This window comes from Theropithecus gelada, chromosome 12, assembly GCF_003255815.1.
Source record: "Theropithecus gelada isolate Dixy chromosome 12, Tgel_1.0, whole genome shotgun sequence".
NCBI lineage: Eukaryota > Metazoa > Chordata > Mammalia > Primates > Cercopithecidae > Theropithecus > Theropithecus gelada.
Window position 1 is genome coordinate 61,541,679 of NC_037680.1, and position 21,580 is coordinate 61,563,258.

Here is a 21,580-nt window from a genome sequence, read left to right on the forward strand (position 1 = left end):
CCCAAAATCATGTGGGTCAATTTCTTAAAATAAGTAAATCTCCCTCTCTGTATGTATGTATACATTCCTGCTTATCTATCTACCCATATATCTATCTATTGCTCGATCTATCTATCTATCTATCTACCTATCTATCATCTATCTATCTATCTATCTATCTATCTATCTATCTATCTATCTATTGCTTTATCTATCTATCATCTATCTATCTTTCATCTATCTATCTAATTTCCTATTTGTTCTGTATCTCTGGAGAACTCTAATAATACAGTAATCTAACCATACTGAGTTGTATACAAATGTTTCTGTATCAGGTAGCTATTTATAAATTAATGTGCATTAAAACCATTTCAAAATTAAGTGGCATAAAACAAAAGGCATTTAATGCCATGATCACACATCTGTCATTTTGCTGAGATTGGTTTACTTATCTTGCAGAGATCAGCTGGGTGTGTCTCCAAGCTTTGTGTTGGGTCCATGTATCATCCAAATGTGTCTACTTGGAGCAAATAACTACTTTGACTTCTTTTGTTCTCATTTTCATGGCAGAAACATAAGAGGTAGCTGAACAGAAAATAAGATGGTTCTTATATCCTTGGCTTGAAAATGTGATGCTATAACTTCCACCTCATTCTCTTAGCCATAATAAGTCACATAGTGAAGCAAGACACGTAGAGAATGGAAAGGTCACTCTATCTCTAATGGAAGGACAAAGACGTAGAAACATAGAGAGGTAAAAACTTGGAACAATATTGTAATCTATTACAGGTATCACAGCAAAATGCTTTTGGATAATGTTAAGCTCTATAACTGCGTTTTTAGAAAGAGTGACAATTTACTTAGCATAATAAGACACAAAGAAATCCTGTAAGAAACATAAATACTAATAACTTTATATAAAATATAATTTCCCAGACATTGTATTTAGAAAATATTTGTTAATATCTCACTGTATTTCTTGCTCTGTAGAAACCCTGAAGAAAACAATTGTTCTACAATACACACTCATAGTAAATTTGTTGTTTTAATAAGTTCTCAACATCAAGCTTGTGAAGAAAACCAGTAGATACAGAATTTACAAACAAAACTTTATTGCTCATAAAATCTGCACTGCAAGAGGAAAAAAGAGAAAAGAAACCATCCCAAATTTTAACATGCCAAAATTACAGGTTTTTTTTTTTTTTTTTAATACCTAATTGTACTAAAATTGCTTTGTTGTTAGCAGTGGAAGTGGGATCTCATTATGTGAAAGTAGGAAAGATAAGACCTCATAACTCTCAATAGGACAGGAGAAGGTATACCTTTTAGCTAAGAGTTATTAAACCTCAAAAAGCGTATTGCAAAGGAATACTGATCATGCACATATGAAAGTGGCCACAATATTTGTCAGCTAAACTATCGAGAACAATAAAATATGTGTGGACATTTGTCAGGGAAACAAAATATTTAAGTTATATGCAGAGATCATAAATTTTATCTAGGAGAGTAAAATGTTAAATATATTTGTTAGCTGAGATATTTCAACCATTAGAGTATATATAATGAACTTTTATTGATTATGCAAAGGCTAATATTTTCATCAAACTTTAAGTACTAATTAAAGTTATAAGTTGCAGGATATGAATTTAACGTGCAAACAGCACAGCAAAAGAAACTATCAACACAGTTGATATGGTTTGGCTATGTCCCCACCCAAATCTCATTTTGAATTATAACCAGCACAATTCCCACATGTCCTGGGAGGAAACAAGTGGGAGGTAATTGAATCACTGGCCACAGGGGTGGGGAGCTGGGGGTTGGAGACTCTTTCCCATGCTGTTCTCATGATAGTGATTAAGTCTCACGATATCTGATGATTTTAAAAACAAGTTTCCCTGGACAAGCTCTCTTTCTTTTCCTGCTCCATCCATTTAAGACATGACTCGCTGCTTCTTGCCTTCCACCATGATTGTGAGACTTCCCCAGCCATATGGAACTGTAAGTCCATTAAACCCTCCTTCTTTTGTAAATTGCCCAGTCTTGAGTATGTCGTTATCAGCAGCGTGAAAATAGACTAATATAGTAAATTGGTACCAGTAGAGTGGGCCACTGCTGAAAAGGTAACAGGCCACTGGGTAACAGGCAGAGGCTGGAACAGTTTGGAGGGTTCAGAAAAAGACAGGAAAACGTGAGAAAGTTTGGAACCCCCCAGAGACTTGTTGAATGACTTTGACCAAAATACTGATAATGGTATAGACAATGAAATTCAGGCTGAGGTGGTCTCAGATGGAGATGAGGAACTTGTTGGAAACTGGAGTAAAAGTGACACTTGTCATGTTTTAGCAAAAAGGCTGGTGGCATTTTGCCCCTGCACTAGAGATTTTTGGAACTTTGAACTTGAGAGAGATTTGTTTTGTTTTGTTTTGTTTTGTTTTGTTTGAGAGGGAGTCTCTGTTGCCCAGGCTGGAGTGCAGTGGACTTATCCCAGCTCACTGCAACCTCCGCCTCCCGATTCAAGTGATTCTCCTGCCTCAGCCTCCAGAGTAGCTGGGACTACAGGCACCTGTCACCATGCCTAGCCCATCTTTGTATTTTTAGTAGAGATGGGGTTTCACCATATTGGCCAGGCTGGTCTGAACTCCTGACCTCAGGTGATCCATGTGCCTTGGCCTCCCAAAGTACTGGGATTACAGGCATGAGCCACCATGCCTGGCCAGCATTCAGTTTTATAAGGGAAACAAGATAAAAGTTCAGAAAATTTGCAGCCTGACAATGCAGTAGAAAATAAAATCCCATTTTCTGAGAAGAAATTCAAGCCTGCTGCAGAAATTTGCATAAGTAATGAGGAGCCAAATGTTAATCCCCAAGACAATGGGGAGAATGTCTCCAGGGAATGGCAGAGGTCTTCACGATAGCTCCTCCCATCACAGGAGGAAAAAATGGTTTATTGGGTTGGGCCCAGGGTCCCCATGCTATGTGCAGCTTAGGGACTTGGTGCCCTGCATCCCAGCAGCTCCAGCCATGTCTGAAAGGGGCCAATTTAGAGCTTGGGCCATGGTGTCAGAGGGTGTGAGCCCCCAGCCTTGTTAACTTCCACGTGATGTTAAGCCTGTGAGTGCACAGAAGTCAAGAATTGGAGGTTTTCAAACATCCACCTAGATTTCAGAAGATGTTTGGAAATGCCTGGATGCCCAGAGAGAAGTTTGCTGCAGTGGCAAGGCCCTCATGGAGAACCTCTGCTAGTGCAGTACAGAAGGAAAATGTGGGGTCAGAGCCCCCACACATTCAGAGTGGCCCCACACATTCAGAGCCTACTGAAGCTGTAAAAAGAGGGCCACCATCCTCCAGACCCCAGAATGATAGATCCACTGACAGCTTGCACCATGCACCTGGAAAAGCCACAGACACTCAACACCAGTCCATGAAGGCAGCCAGTAAAGAGGCTGTACCCTGCAAAGCCACAGGAGCAGAGCTGCCCAAGACCATGGGAACCCACCATTTGCATCAGCAGGACTGGGATGTGAGAAATGAAGTCAAAGGAAATCATTTTGGAGCTTTAAGATTTGACTGCCCCACTGGATTTTGGACATGTATGGGGCCTTTAGCCCCTTTCTTTTGGTACATTTCTCCCCTTTGGGATGGGTGTAATTATCTGATTCCTGTACCCCCATTTTATCTAGGAAATAACTAAATTGTTTTTGATTTTACAGGCTCATAAGAGGAGGGGACTTGCCTTTTCTTCGATGAGACTTTGAACTGTCAACTTTTGAGTTAATTCTGAAATGAGTTAAGACTCTGGGGGACCGCTGGGAAGGCATAGTTACATACTCAAGACTAGGCAATTTACAAAGACAGGAACATGCGAGAAATGTGAGAATGAGATTTGTGGGGAGACAGGAACATGCGAGAAATGTGAGAATGAGATTTGTGGGGAGCCAGGGGTGGAATGATATGGTATGGCTGTGTTCCCACCCAAATCTCATTTTGAGTTATAACTTCCACAATTCCCACATATTGTGAGAGGAACCCGGTGGGAGGTAATTGAGTCATGGGGGCAGGTCTTTCCTGTGCTGTTTTCTTGATTGTAAATAAATCTCATGAGATTTGATGGTTTTAAAAATGGGAGTTTCCTTGTACAAGCTGTCTCTCTCTTTCACTGCTGCCATCCATGTAAGAAGTGACTTGCTCCTCCTTGCATTCTGCCCTGATTGTGAGGCTTCCCCAGCCACATGGAACTGTAAGTCCATTAAACCTATTTCCTGTGTAAATTGCGCAGTCTCAGCTATGTCTTTATCAGCAGTGTGAAAAAGGACCAATACAACAGTAAACAGACGACCTAAAAAATAGGAGAAAATATTAGCAAACAATGTATCTGACAAAGGTCTAATATCCAGATCTATAAGGAAGTTGAACAAATGAATAAGCAAAAAATAAATTAAAAATCGGCAAAGGTCTTGACTGCTTCTCAGAAGAAGACAAACAAGGAGCCAACAAATATTGGAAAAAAATGCTCATCATCACTGGTCATCAAAGAAATGCAAGTCAAAACCACAATGAGATAGTATCTCACACCAGTCACATTGACTATTATTTAAAAAAAAAAAATACAGAGGCTGATGAGGCTGAATGCTTATGCATTCTTGGTGGGAATGTAAATGAGTTCAGCCAGTGTGGAAAGCAGTTGAAGATTTCTCAAGGAATTTAAAACAAAACTATCATTTGACCTAGTAATCCCATTTCTGGGTATATACCCAAAGGAAAATAAACCATTCTCTGAAAAAGATACATGCAGTCATATATTCATCACCACACAATTCACAGTAGTAAAGACGTGGAATCAACTAGAGTGCCCATCAATGGTGGATTGAATAAAGTCAATGTGGTAATACACCTCATGGAGAAATAAGCAGCCATAAAAAAGAATGAAATCATGTCCTTTGCAGCATCATGGATGTAGCTGGAGGCCATTATCCTAAGCAAATTAATGCAGAAACAGAAAACCAAATACCACAGGTTCTCACTTGTAACTGAAACCTAAACATTGAGCACACATGGATATAAACATGCAAACAACAGACACTGCAGACTACTTTGGAGGAGGGAGAGCAGGAGGCGTGGATGGACATACTATCTATTTGACATTGTGCTCACTAACTGAGTGATGGAATCTATACCCCAAAAATCTGCACTGCAAGAAGATCCCTTCTCAGTATCACAGAAATACACATGTAACAATACTGCAGACGTACCCCTGTTTCTAAGATTAAAATTAAAATTAAACAAAAACCCCAAACAGTAGAATTTTTATATGCAACTAGCAGACTACTTGAAAAGAAATCAAGAAAACAATCTCATTTACAATAGCTACAAAAAAAAGCACCTAGAAATAAATTTAACCAAAAAGGTAAAGACTTCTGCAATAGCAACTATGAAACACTGATGAAAGAAGTTGAAAATACACAGATAAACAAAAAGATATTCTATGGTCATTAATTGGAGGAATATATATTGTTAAAGTGTCTATACAACCCAAGTGATCTATAGATTCAATGCAATCCCTATCAAAATACCAATGGCACTCTTCACAGAAAGAGAAAAATAAAACAATACTAAAATTTATATGGAACTGCCAAAGACCCTGAATAGTCAAAACAATTTTGAGGAAAAAAAGCTGAAGCCTGGGTGCAGTGGCTCACGCCTGTAATCCCAGCATTTGGGAGGCCAAAGTGGGAGGATTACAAGGTCAACAGATCAAGACCACCTTGGCCAATGTGGTGAAACCCCATCTCTACTAAAAATACAAAAATTAACTGGATGTGCTGGCTCATGCCTGTAGTCCCAGCTCCTCAGGAGGCTGAGGCATCCAAAAGGTGGAGGTTGCGGTGAGTTGAGATTGCACCACAGCACTCCAGCCTGGTGACAAAGCAAGACTCCATCTCAAAAAAAAAAAAAAAAAAAAAAAAAAAAAGAGCAGGGAGAGAAAGCTGTAGGCATCATACTACCTGACTTCAAAATATAGTAGGAAACTATAGTAAAGAAAACAGCATTATAGTGGCATACAAACAGACATGTAGGCCATTGGAAAATAAATAACCCAGAAATAAATCCATATGTTTATGGCCAATGGATTTTTGACAAAGGTGCCAAGAGCATTCACTGGGGAAAGTATAATCTTTTCCACAAATGATGCTAGGAAAACTGGAATATCTACATAAAAAAATTAAATTAGACCTTTAAATCTCACCCTATAAAAATCAGCTCAAAATGGATTAAAGACTTAAATATAAGAGCCACAACTATAAAACTATTAGGATAAAACATAGAGGAAGTTATTTATGACATTGGTAGGGATAAGGATTTTTTTAGATAAGACCTTGAAAGCAGAGGCCACAAAAAGCCAAAGTGGATCAATTGGATTACATTAATTTAAAACGCTTCTGCATAGCAAAAGAAACAATCAACAGAGCACAGAGACAACCTACAGAATGGAAAAAGGTATTTGCAAACAATACATCTACCAAGGGATTCATATCCAAAATATATAGGGAACTCAAACAACTAAATACCAAACAAACAAACAAAAAACAAATAATTTGATTAAAATGTGGCAAAGTATCAGAATTGATATTTCTTAAGAAGGCATACAAATGGCCAACAGGTATATTAAAAAATGCTCAACATCACTAAATTAGGGAAATGCAAATCAAAACCACAATAAAATATTCACTTCAGCCCAGTGAGAATGACTATTATCAAAAAGCAAAAGGTAACAAGTGCTGGCCAGGATGTGCAGAACAGCAAACCCTTGTGCACTGTTTGTGGGAGTGTAAATTAGTATTGCCATTTGGAAAACGTTAAAATATTTAAAAATATTAAAAATAAAGCTATCGTATTATCCAACAGTTCTGCTACCTGAATATATATATACATGAAATGAAATCAGAATGTTGAAGAGATATCTACATTCCCATGTTTATTGCAACACTAATTACAATATCCAAGATATGGAGTCAACCTAAGTGTTCATCGATAGATAAATGGATGAAGGAAATGTGATACATTTATACTCAACAGAATACTATTCAACTATAAAACAGAATGAAATCTTGTCATTTGCAACAACATGGATGAACCTGGAGAATATTATGTTAAGAGAAATAAGCCAGGCACAGAAAAACAAATACCACATGATATCATGCATAACGGAATCTCGAAAAGTTGATCTCACAGAAGTAGAGAGTGTAATGGTGGTTACCAGAGGTAGTGATAGTGAGGGGAGAGGGAGAATGGGGAGATGTTGGTCAAAGGATGCATAATTATGGTTTGATAAAAGAAACAAATCTCAAAAGATCTATTGTTTAGCAAAATGACTATAATTAGTGATGATTATATTCTATTCCTAAAAAATGTAAAGAAAGTGAAGTGGATATTATGGGCTTTTCCCATGAAAAATATAACTATGTAAAGTAATGCATTTGTTAATCAAATCAGCATTCCACAGTGCATATATATGTCAAAACATCATGTACTCAATAAAATCATATAATGTTATCTATAAACTTTAAAAAATTCAAGTAAAATTAAATTATAAACTAATTATTTTCTATAAATTATCTGTATAATTTTAATTTGTATTTATATTGTTATTATTTTAAATATGCCTATAAAATTATCTACATAAACAAGACACTGTAAAGACAGACAAATAATAAATAAGTTCCTGCATGTTCAAAGACTGTCAATTGTTCACCAAATATTCATTTCTCCTGCCTTTCTCAAAGTTTTGTCTGGGAATCTGGCAGTCTGTCTAGAAACAGTATTTCCCAGCATTGCTCACAGCTAGTTTTGGCCATGTGATTAGATTCTGGCCAAAGGCTTATGACCAGGAATTATGCCAAGTCTCTTCACAGTCTCTAATAGAAAAGTATTAGATTCATCTTTCTGTTTTCCTTTTCTATTTACTGTTAAGTATACAGAACTTATGCTTAAAACACAGAGGTGAATGCTGTTGCAGGAAGTCGGGGACACTGAACGGAGTGACCAGCTGAAGCCATCTCAGAAGAATATAAATCGTGAAGATTTCATGGACATTTATTAGTTCCCCAAACTAATGCTTTTATAATTTCTTATGCCTGTCTTTACTGCAGTTTCTATACATAAATTGTGAAGATTTCATAGACATTTATCACTTCCCCAATCAATACTCTTATACTTTCCTATGCCTGTCTTTAATCTCTTAATCCTGTTATCTTTGTAAGCTGAGGATGTATGTGGCCTCAGGAATCTGTGATGATTGCATTAACTGCACAAATTGTTTGTAAAACCTGTGTGTTTGAACAATATTGAATCTGGGTATTCTACAAAAGAACAGGATAACAGTGATTTTCAGGCAACAAGGGAGTTAACCAAAAGGTCTGACTGCCTGCGGGGCCAGGCAGAACAGAGTCATATTTCTCTTCTTGCAGAAAGCAAATAGGAGAAATATCACTGAATTATTTTTCCAGCAAGGAATAACCCTGGGAAGGGAATGCATTCCCAGGGGGAGGTCTCTAAAATGGCCGTTCTGGGAGTGTCTGTCTTATGTGGTTGAAGATAAGGGATGAAATACGCCCTGGTCTCCTGCAGCCCCTTCAGGCTTGCTAAGATTAGGAAATTCCAGCCTGGCAAATTATAGTCAGACCGGTTTTCTACTCTTGCCCCTTGTTTCTTGTTAAGATGTTTATCAGTGACAATGAGTGCCCAGCGGGACACGGAACCTCTTCAGTAATTCTAATTTTGCCCTGGCCTTGTGATCTTGCTCTGCCATTTGCCTTGTGATAGTTTATTGCCTTTGAAGCATGTGATCTCTGTGACCCACTCCCTATTCGTACACTCCCTCCCCTTTTGAAATCCCTAATAAAAAGTTGCTGATTTTGTGGCTCAAGGGGCATCACAGAACCTGCTGACATGTGATGTCACCCCTGGAGGCCTAGCTGTAAAATTTCTCTCTTTGTACTCTTTCTCTCTATTTCTGAGACCGACCAACACTTAGGGAAAATAGAAAAGAACCTATGTTGAAATTTTGGGGACTGGTTCCTCTGATAGAATGCCACATGCTGAAGATGGTGGGGCAAACTCTGAACTTGTCTCCTCTGGATTGTTAAGTATGAAAAAAATAAATAATTTATTTGAATTGTACTTGAGATATCTTTGTTAAATTAGCATTGCCTTTATGTAAGAACAGATCTAATATTGGAGGGACTGAGGTACTGCTACTGCAAAATCCTGAATTATTTATCACAAATGGAAATTCTTACACTGGGAAATAGATATTGAAGCTGGAAACCTGGGTTCCCTTATTATGCTACCATAAAAGTTGTGGCATATTTCTCATCTTCAGTGACTTCAAAGGCAGATCAAATTAATAAAAAGACTGAAGATGTAGCAATAGGGATTTTAAAAGGTCTGAACATGTGTGTGTTTGTTATTACCAAACAGAAAGAGAAAATTCTTAGGAAGGATCCACCAATTTGAAAATAGAGATAAATAGAGTAGAGCTGTGCTAACACAGGTGCTCTCAGTTGGTAGGTATCCTGCAATCAAAATTGACTAGTAGTCCAGTGATTAGGGAATTTTCAGGGTTACAAAAGTGGACTATTTCTGAACCTTAATCATCAAGACGAGTGTCACCCTAAGTCTTTTCCATGTTCTTGTTAAAAACACTCTGTGTGAATATCTTCAGTCTGTGTTGAGTTTATGATTCAATGAGTTTCTTAAAGTTAGGAGAAGGAAAATGTTTGTAAATCAGAGTCAATAACTACATGGCATTCATCTTCCCAACCTAATTTCTGAGAAAGAGAAATGAGTCTAATTTATAGTAAATAAGATATGAGTTTTATTACTTATAATAAGTAAATTTGAGTGGAAATATTAATTCAGTAGATGCATTTGTTTAATAATATTTTTACCTGAATTAGTCTTGACTACCAGTGTAGGGAAAACAATGACAAAATGACAGTCCACTTTTCTGTGGCTCCTGCTGGGACTGCTGATGGCAAAATAAATTTTGCTTTCAAATGATTTGAATACCAGTCAGTAAAGAACACACAAAATGACTCTGTTTACTGTATACTCAAGGCTCTTCCATTTCTTATCTCAAGTTTGGTTCAGGTATATATGTACAATGTAGTTCATCATAGGGATTGCAATGAGATTAAATGACAATAGGATACACCAAGTTTTAACATTCCTGCCTCCCATTATGAAGTTCCAGGGGGATGGTAAAAATGAAAATTTCTTTGAAAGTTAAATTTCAAAGTAAACACCCAAGTAACTCCTGTCAAAATCAATTATCTTATGTGTTAATTGCCCATAGCATATACGACTCAAAATTTCATCTCCTAACTTTCTTATTTTTCTTAGTCTCAATCAGACAGAAGTTACACTAATGATCATATAAGTGAGGTTTCTAAATTAGTTGCATGGGCATAGTTTTTGGTAGTGATTCCTTCAGACCTAAAAATTTAGGTTAGTCTCTCACATATGAGGAGATTAAAGAAGCTATGAAAATTGTATTAATACAGTATTGATTGCGTACACACAAAATTTTGAAAGCAAATAATTCTCAGGCTTTGTTTTGCATAATGGAATGAGAAATATAGTAAAACAGAAAGTCCTTGTTACTGAAATTTATGTTATCTGCCTGCACTGAAAGTTGAAAACTGTTTTTTGCTTATAACCCAATCCTTGCCACATTCATGTGTGTTTAGGTAAGGACACCCATATAATTTAGTAGGAACTACAGGACTCAATACACTAACAATCCCCAATGCTGGTACTCTTGTACCAAAATAGTCACTCAACTTTGTACAAAACTTTATAGAAACTTAAAAATGTCAGAACCCAGTGTAGCATATACTTACTAAGCATTAGAATAAAACTATCCTCTGTTTTATTCTTATAGTTCTATTTACTATTTTTAATATATTCATGTTCAGTGTAACAGATGCTATAATTGTTAGGACTAATAAATAATAATTCCTTTTTTTCTTCCTTAAGTCTAGACAGATGAGATCAAAATATCAGTTTTATTACTAAAAAAGTTTTATTGGACAATGTAACTTTTTTATACAAACACGTGAGTCTGCAAATATTTTTTCTCTCATATATAGGAAGACTTACACACTCAGGTTTATGAATAGCTGAGCAAGGGAACGCTTCTCCAAAGTGGACACTCCCCAAAACTTTCTTATACCAACTAAAAACTAAGTATGTATTTTAAGTTATTTCCTCCCAATTCATCAAACAAATGTCATTTTCGTTCCTTGGGGAGTAGTGAAGAGGTGAAGAGGGTGTACCATAGGTTAGGCATGGCTCTCTTAAAGATAGTCCTCTAATATAGAACCATAAATCACGGGGTAAGGCAGCCCCCACCTCAGTCTCAAACCAATGTGTGTCATATTCCAAGTGCTTATTTATACCACATCTATACAGTTATATTATTGTCCTCAAGATAATTACAGTATAGAATAAAATGTAGACACATGTGAATTATTAGAACATTATAAGGTAAGTGCTATCATACAGATATAAAGCAGACTGTGTTAATGAAACAGAAATTGAAACTTACTACCTCAGTTGCAGGGAGGGGAGGACAACAGAATAAGAGTCACAGAGTAGTGGTATTTAAGTACTCAAATACCGTAATGTGACAGAAGGAAATGTATAATTTTGTAAATAAAGTAATAACTACCTCTTAGAGGCACTTTCTATTATTTCTCTGATCACTACACAAGTTACTCCAGTTCTAAAATGTTTGCTATCTTCAATAATATATATACTAAAGTATAATAAAAAATTTTTTAAAAAGAAAAAATAAAAAAATAAAAATAAGTCAAATAATATTACTTAAATTTCTACTATGCAAAAAGTCTTTTGCAAAGTTTTCTATATATATAGAATATATAGTATATATATAGTGTGTGTATATATATAGAGAGAGTTGGTGAATCATCTAGGACAAAAGACAGTGGTTGTTTTCATAATTCGTGGGAATATAAATTATCTTTTCTGTAAAATTGTAGGGTTGCATAATGGGAGTGAAAAAATCCCAATGGCCATGGCTTACCACACACTAATTAGCATTGTGCCTGACACTGAAACCTTCTGGCTCTCAGCATAATCATCTGTAAAATAAAGTTAATACTCCCTTCCACTTAGTGTTCTCAGAGAAATGAGAGGAGATAAAATGACTAACACCTTATAACACAACTTGGAAAATAGTAGGTTTTTAATAAATGGTAGCTGTGCTTATATTTTTCTCATTTTTAAAATCACCAAAGAATCATACATTTTTATTTGATAATTTTTGAGTAAATACTATGAAAAAGGTAATGTCTTGATTTCTGTAAGGGAAACTCATAGAAATCTTCATTAATCCCAGGCCTCAAGTTGCTTTAACTTCACATGAGAATTATAATCTCTTACTACAATATATATACACAACATAGCATAATATATATAATATGTATAATAAAAATACACATTAAATGTCCTTATTTTCATGTTTCTCCCTCATTCAGAGTTTACACCATGACAACTCTTCAAAAGCCCATATTTTCTTTCACCTCCAGTCCTTAATAAAAGATAACTACTTGCTGAATTATTCTTCCTTGACTCATTCTAAAAGTTTGGCTATCATTCTGTCTGGAATTCCTTTATGGTAACCTACATATTTTTTAATGCTATTTTTATGTGTATGGTCTGCAATTACCACATCAAAGCATTTATAAATGTCTTTTACTAGCCTATCTTCACGCCTAGATGCTTGTTCAGAATGGAAAATCACTTGAGATGGCCTAAATTCATTTTCTAGCTGGATGACCTCAGTTCTGTTACCAAAAACATCTGTGCTACTGTAGAATTCATCTGCAATTTGCATATAATAATAGAAGATTCTACCTTTGAAATTTAGAATAAGTATTAAACAAATTAGTGCATAAAGGACTTTGAACATTAGCCAGAATATTAAAGATAAACTGTTTTATTATTTAATATTATATCACCAACATCCATTAATTGGCATGCAGTACACTTAATATGTATTTATGCAATGAGTTAGTATATTATGATGCATAAACAAGAGTTCTAAATAATGCATGTGAAAACATTGCAAAAGATTTTTTGCATAGTAGAAATTTAAGTAATATTATTTGATTTTATGTTTTTCTATTTTTTAGTTTGGCTGTATCCGCAACCAAATCTCATCTTGAATTGTGGTTCCCATAATCCCCATATGGGTTTATGTGGTTACCCCCAGGCTGTTGGTCTCAATAGTGAGTGAGTTCGCATGACACCTGATGGTTTTATAAGTGGCCTTCCCACTTTTGCTGGACACTATTCCTTGCTGCTGCCCTGTGAAAAAGGACGTGTTTGCTATCCCTTTGCCATGATTGTAAGTTTCCTGAGGGCCCTCCAGCCATGCTGAACTGTGAGCGAACTATACCTCTTTCCTTTATAAATTACCCAGTCTTGGGTATGTCTTTATTAGCAGCATGAGAATGGACTAAAACAGATACCATTGCACTCCAGTCAGAATGGCTAGTACTAAAAAGCCAGAAAATAACACATGCTGGTGAGGTTGTGGAGAAAAAAGGAACACTGTTGGGCACAACTACTTTTGCAGTTTCATGCCCTGGGTCCCCAAAAAGCAAGCTTCTACTTCACTTTGGGCACAAATGGGAGGATAAACCATGGCCTTGGATGAGAGCATGGAAAACTCTTAAGAAAACTTGACTCCAGGTGTTAGAGCATAGCAGCCGCTAGGCTCAGGAACGATGCACTCTCTAGTGGGCATGGTACAGTGGCAGCAAAGCCTCCAGGCTGCAATGGCTGCTAGCACCAGGAATAGGATGCACTCTAACAGTGACTCTGGTTTCAAGATGGCACAGAGCAGTAGCAGTATAGAAATTGGGGTAGGGCACAGTATTTTTTCTTCTCTAAGGGGTAACACAGCATATGAACTCTCAAATCTTGGGAGCTCCCTCAACTTAGCACAGACCCTGAGAGTACTGCAGGGTTTTCCAGTAGTAAAGACTCCTGGAGTCTGTGGTGGTGATGGGGGCTGTTTGGATCCTCTGCTTACCATTTCACTTGCAGCTCCCTTACAGGGTGAAGTCCCTCCTGGTTCTGAGCTAATCCTGACTTGGAGTATGGGGTGGCAGAGGCAAGATGTTTTATTTTTTTTCTATGCATCCATATGGGTTTCTGTGCTCTAAAAATTTTCTGTTCCTTCTACGTTGTTCCCTGGTGCTCCTCGTTAGTTATTTTGTTTAAAATATAGTTGTTTATTTGTTGCTTTGTTTTATTGGTGGGGGAGGAGAAAGACCACTAAGAGCTTCAAGTTGGCCATTGTGTTGATGTCACCACTTCTCATGCCGTTAAAAAAATATGTTTCTGGAATCTACAGCGTGATCCACTGAGCTTTTAGATATTTGGTTCTAGTACTAATAAAGATAAATTATTACAGATCTTCAGAGCAAGGAGTTGTCAGCTATAGTGAGGCTTCCTCAGTTATCTCTTTATTTTTTTCTTCTCTTCTTACTCTTTCATTTCATGAAGATTTAAAATTTACATATTTGTGCCTAATAATGAAAGTTTAAAATTATAAAGCCAAAATTGACAGAACTATAGGATCAAATGTAACCTTCATGGCAGATTTTAACACATATCTCAGTAACTGATAGGCGACCACAGTTAACGAGCAAGAATGTTGAATAATTGACAAATACATATAAAAATTGAATGTATGTCCATATATAAAATAACACTCAATAGAACTCTACACTCATAACAATACACATTCATTTTCAAGAGCACATAGGATATGTACAGCAATTGATTATATTCTAAGACGCAATGTGCCTTAGATGAACAATGCACAAGAAGTTTCAGAAATTTGAAGATAATATAGTTCTGTGACCACTGTGTATTTAATATAAAAAATCTACTTGAAATATAAATTCAAAAGTTCATATATTTGAAAATTAAGACATATACTTTTAAGAAAAATGAATGTAAAAATGGATTATGTCAAAAAATTAGAAATGAATGTAAAAATGGATTATGTCAAAAAAAACTTGAGAGATATAGCTAAATCAGTGCTTGAAGGAAATTTTAGTTATACATTTATATATTAAAAAAGAAGAAGGTCTAAAAATCTGATAATCTATGAGGCTATCTCAAAAGTGTAAAGACAGAACAAGAAATTTGATCTAAAGAGTATGGAAGGAAAAACTCATAAATTTGTGTGTGTGTGTGTGTGTGTGTGTGTGTGTGTGTATATATATATATTTTTTTTTTTTTTAGATGGAGTCTCACTCTGTCACCCAGGCTGGAGTGCAGTGGTGCAATTTTTGCTCACTGCACCCTCTGCCTCCCAGGTTAAAGCAATTCTCCTGCCTTAGCCTCCTGAGTAGCTGGAATTACAGGCAACCGCTACCATGTCCGGCTAGTTTTTTGTATTTTCAGTAGAGACAGGGTTTCACCATGTTGACTAGGCTGGTCTCCAACTCCTGACCTCGTGATGCACCCTCCTCAGCCTCTCAAACTGCTGGGATTACAGGCTCTGCTTTGTTTTTAAAGACCTCTGCTTTACTGCTCACTCAAGTGCTTTTATGTGTACTTAAGAACATAATGAATCAATAGAGAACTAGGAAGTAGCACGCTTTCTCCAAGAACATTTCCTATACTTGTCCCAGTCCATACCATTGGCGAGACAATAAACATATGCATATATCTGCGAAGTCATCACCACACTTCTTGAATTGCATGGCATAATTGCACGGCATGCTTATTTCCTTTGTCTTAATTTTTTTGTTGTTGTTGTTTTAGATGGAATTTCACTTTTGTTGCCTAGGCTGGAGTGCAATGGTGCAATCTCAGCTCACTGCAACCTCCCCCTCCCAGGTTCAAGCAATTCTCCTGCCTCAGCCTCCTGAGTAGCTGGGATTACAGGCATGCACCATGCCCAACTTAATTTTGTAATTTTAGTAGAGACGAGGTTTCATCATGTTGGCCAGGCTGGTCTTGAACCTCTGACCACAGGTGATCCACTTGCCTCAGCCTCCGAATTTGCTGGGATTACAGGTGTGAGCCACCGTGCCTGGCTCAAAATATTTTTTAATTAAAACATTTACAATTGATGATCAAATATTTCAAATATAGGTTACTTAAATGACTAATACAATTGATATACTTCTGGATAAATTTATTTTAAAAAAGGAAATGTCAAATAATCTACACCAGGATTTAGCAGAGAATTTACATTATAAAGCCCACAGACATTGTAAAGATCATAAAATGATATTGGTGTAAAATTCTGGGTTACCAAACAACATGAAAAGAAAAAGAAAACAGCACCTTACACACATAAATTCATTTGATCTTTAAGAAGAGGTAATATCATATAGAAAAAATGTAAGTACATAAACTGTAAGCTTTACAAGTAGCTAAAAATGAAAAAATCTTCTATTTTAATAAAAATGGTAACATAGAAATAAAAAATAGAACAAAATTCAAGGACAAAGTGACAATATGGAATAATAATTTCCTGCTATTAACAACAGTATTAAATTAAGCATTACTTTGACCTCAGCTTCTACTTCTAGGAATTTCTGCTAAGAAAACAATGCAAAGTGTTACCCATAATGTATGGTCAAATATATTCAACCCTTCTTCATATAGGTCAAACTAACAATAATTCAAAAGCACAGGACAAAGGAAATGATGAAGTAAATTAGGTAAATGTATACAGTGGAATAACATGCAGCCATTGTAAATATAAAAAGTATAGTGGCAGAAAGATTTCTTTTGTAGAGAGAGTAAAGCAAGATGTAGATTATTTATGTAGAGTTGCCTTATGTACACAAATATATGTCTTTCTATTGCTCTGCTCATCTATTATTTGATGTATAAAATTCATGATTTAAGAGCTATATAGCAATAGACAGAAATATATTAAAACATTTTTTTAGTGTGATTATAGGAGTTGTAATTTTAATTTTTTGCTTTCTGTGTTTTTTTCTAATTAGCACATTTGTCTTTTAACATCAGGAATCAATTGATGAGCATTAATGACCACAAGACGTGAATCTAAATATATAGTTAACATTGATTAATAAATATCGTTTTAACAATGCTTATTTCAAATTCAGTTTGCTAATTACCACACACTATAGATGTCATTTGTGTTTGAAGCTTTAGTGAAAGGCTGTGTTTTTGTCTGTGCAAACAAAGCTTTTGAAGGCACGCAGAAATGAAGACATACACTATTGCATCTGTGGTTATTCTGGAGTACTCACAAGTCCTCATGTTGTTTTGGGTCATAGAGATTTTTCATAGATGGTAATGAACTCCAGGGTTTAGGGTTGTGAGTGGTCATGAATACTCAGAGAGGGTAATATGGTCTGTTGTGTGAGGATTAGTAACTCCCACAGAGAGTGAGATTTCACTGGTCAGTGGAAAAAAATTACTGCAATTAGCCAGTAACTTGCAGTACAGATTGCATAGTATTTAAAACAAGTAGGTTTTGCTGTGCAGTCATTCAGCAAGGCATCGCTCACTTTAATAGCTATTACGTAAAAAAGTAGAAATGAGGGAGCATAGAAATTTCCAAAAGACCTAGATCTTCTTAAAATAGTACGTTTTCCCAAAGGCCAACTGACTCCATTGGAGGTTATAGTATTTTAATAATGCTTCTGGAAAGATTAACTGAAAGGTTTCACACAAGAAACCCAACTTCAGCTGCATTTGACTTCATGCAAACTGTTACTCATGCACAAGACTGAGCACATCAGGAAGAAGATTTAAAGATAATAAAATTTTGGAAAATAAAGTATTATTAGAAAAAAATTAATCTGAGATTTCCAAAGTATTTTTTCTTTATTTTTAAAGTGAGATGAATTTTTATTTTGTTATTGTAATAAGTTTAAGGATACAATAATGTCGTCTGGCAAGGTAGATCTTATGACTTGAATGCCAAATTGAAATCACATGTTTCAAAAGTAATCATAATCAGATGATTAAGGATCACCTTTAAATATGTTGAATCTAATAATTACCTTTAATATGTTGTTGTTTAATGTGTATACATTAGGTTTACTAATAACCATCATTTTTGAGAGAATTTTATCATAATGGGATACCAGGAAAATTTTAGTACAAATTACATTAAGTGAAAATTATCAGCTTCAGGACATTTTAGCTTGTTCTATCTCAATCTCTTTCTTTCCAGCCCTATGTCAGCCTTGAACGAAAGCTCTATTTCGAGAGAATTAGAAGTTGAGTTCTTTGAATAGATGTAGGCCAACAGATCAGATAACTTAGATGAAAACAACACATTCCTAGAGAGATACAAACTACTAAGGCTGACTCAAGAACGAACAGAATATCTGAATAGACCATGCAGGTAAATACATTGAATTAGTGAATGTAAAACTTTCCACAAAGAAAAGCCCAGCACCCCCGCTACACTGGTGAGTTCTACCAAATATGAAGGAAAATTAATCCAATTATTCAGAAATGCTTCTATAAAATAGAAAAAAAATGAAAATACCTCCTAACTCATTCTACGAGATCAGTATTGCCCTGATATCAAAACCAAAGAGATCTTGATTAGTTAATACTGCCGATTAATATTTCTTATGAATATAGGCACAAAAATATGTATAAAAATTGTAGCAAACTGAATCCAGTAATGGTACTATGGTCAAGTGACATTTATCCCAATTATCTAAGGTTGGTTTAATACATAAAATAAATTTAATGCATTATATTAACAGAATAAATAAACACATTATCATCTCAATGAATGCAGAAAAAGCAATACCAATTTATAATAAGAATATAGTAGAAATAAAAGGGAATTTTCTCAAGTGGTCAAAAGTTATCTAGGAAACTGATTAATGGATCAACAAAATGTGATATATCCATACACTAGAATATCATTTGGCAATTAAAAAAAGAAGAGCACTAACACATGCTACAACATGAGTGAAACTTCAAAACGTTATACTAAGTGAAAGAAGCTAGTGTCAGTTAGCAAATATTGTATGATTTTGTTTATGTACTATTTCTAGAATACGCAAATCTTAGAGACAATAAATAGATTAATGTTTACTGTTAACTGAGAGTGTGTATGGGAGTGAATGTGTGGGAATGACTGGTGATGTTTATGAAGTTTCTCTGGAGGTGATTAAAATATTCTAAAATTAGAAATTTAACAATAGTCACATAATTATGTGACTATCTAAAAGCAACATATTGCGCACTTTTTTTAAAGGGGGAAAAATAAGCAATTAGTATTTCCATGTTGGTATATAATAGCAAGAATTGGGGTATTATATTGCAGCACTTTGGGGTGCAAATACTAGGAACCTATAATATTATAAAAATATGGTGTTATTCTAAATGTATCCCAATGAAAAATGTTATATATAATTAATACAACATTAATTTCACTTAACAATAAATAGCAATTGTTTTTGATTTTAGGAGTCTCTTAATTGACCTGAGCAGAAAATGACAAACAGAATAACTTGAAATTTTTCCAAAATGTATCTCTTTCCACTTACAAGTTCTAATTTAGGAGACCTGCTGATGAATATTAGAACTTTAGCAAGTTGTATACTTAACTTAGATTTTATTTGACTTACTCAAATCTGAATTTTTAAAATTATGAGTTTCTGGAAAATGAATATGCCTTTAACATACAACTTCTCTTCTATGGTTTTTAAAGTTAAATTTAGGCTCTGAAACCTAAATCAAAATAATGTGTATAAGAAATGTAATAAAAACATAACAAATGAAATGAGAATAATCTATAGAGTTAATTTAGTAATATATCGCTAGAAACACTTCTGTTACTGTTTAATATAGTGGAAGGAGCACCAATTTTAAATGCCTGGCCCCTGCAAGATCGGGGTCAAGTCCTAGCTTTACTGGTAATTTGTTGTCATAATCTTGGCTTAATGTCAGGTACTCTCACTGTCCTTTAATTTCTCTGTCTGTAAAATGAGGAGATTGGGCTACATGATCATTAAAGCTACTTCCAACTCTAGATTCCTATTTTTCACAACTTCTCTAATTTGAAATGTTTATTGGTATTTTGTTAATACGGTTAAACTTGGAGTATATCCATTTTAAAAAGTTCTATTACATATAAAGCACCCCAGAGCATCCTTGAATAAGAAATATATTTCCAAAAGTTAAATAAAAATATTACTCTGCTATTTAAGAAATAAATCTAAATATTTATAATTAAACTAATTTGAGGTAAGGGATTATATCAAAGAACAGATGTAGTAAACGTATTCTAATATTTCTAGTATAAACATTTTTGTGTCATGCTTTCATCACTTCCAAGACAGTTTAAAGAGGCTCTCTCTACTGCACATATATTCTACTTCTTATTTACACTTTTGCATAATTTTCTTTATTTTAGCTTCACTGTATGACAAATGACTTGAAATATTTCAGTATAAATGTTTTATACTGATTAAACAAATCTGGATTGTTATATTATAAACCATACCAGCAAAGCCAGAGGTAACGCTGGGAAAATATAATCTTGATAGTAAATAAAAGGACTATTTAAATAAAATATAATATGCATGAATATATTTAAAAGATGTTCAAGAGATTGTTTAAAATATGATTCTTAATTGTTTCAACATAACCATCAACAGAGAATTAGAAACTTTACTGCTGCCAAATAAGTTTATAGCACCTTTTATAATTGGAACTAAAACAGCTTTGGAAGAAATAGAAAAATATAAAATGTCCTTAATACTAAGTATGGATCATGGAAAACATTTTTTAAATCTCCATTGTAAAGAATATACCATAATTAGAACAATAAATTTTACTCTGTATGCCAGTTATTTAGCTGAGAATGTATCAATTCCCTGATTCACAATTGTATTTCTACCTCTCTGATATTATACTTGTTGTTACAGCTTGATATCAACCGTATGGAAAATATTTCTGTGACTATCTGCAATTCTTTATTGCGTTATTGGTGAAGAAAAAACACACTTGTCAAACTTTTGTTAAATAAGTTATAACCATTTTTTCACAAGGCAAGTGGGCTCAAAGTATCCAAAACATTTTTGTAAAGCTTTTGGAGGCCAGGCACGGTGGCTCATGCCTGTAATCCCAGCACTTTGGGAGGTGGAGGAAGGTGGGCTACCTGAGGTCGGCAGTTCGAGACCAGCCTGAACAACATGGTAAAACCCCATCTCTACTAAAATACCAAAAAATTAGCTGGGCATGGTGGCGGGCACCTGTAATCTTAGCTACTTGGGAGGCTAAGGCAGGAGAATCGCGTGAACCAAGGAGGCAGAGGTTGCAATGAGCCAAGATCGTGCTATTGCACTCCAGCCTGGGCAACAAGAGAGAAACTCTGTCTCAAAAAGCAAGGCAAAACAAAAAGAAAACAAAACACACAAACAAAAACACTTTTGGAAAACGTGGCAGCAGCAGTGGAAACTCCTGGGATAGCCCTGTTATAACACAATATAAGTCAGATAATCATGCTTCAGAATTTAATTATGAGGGGTTAAAT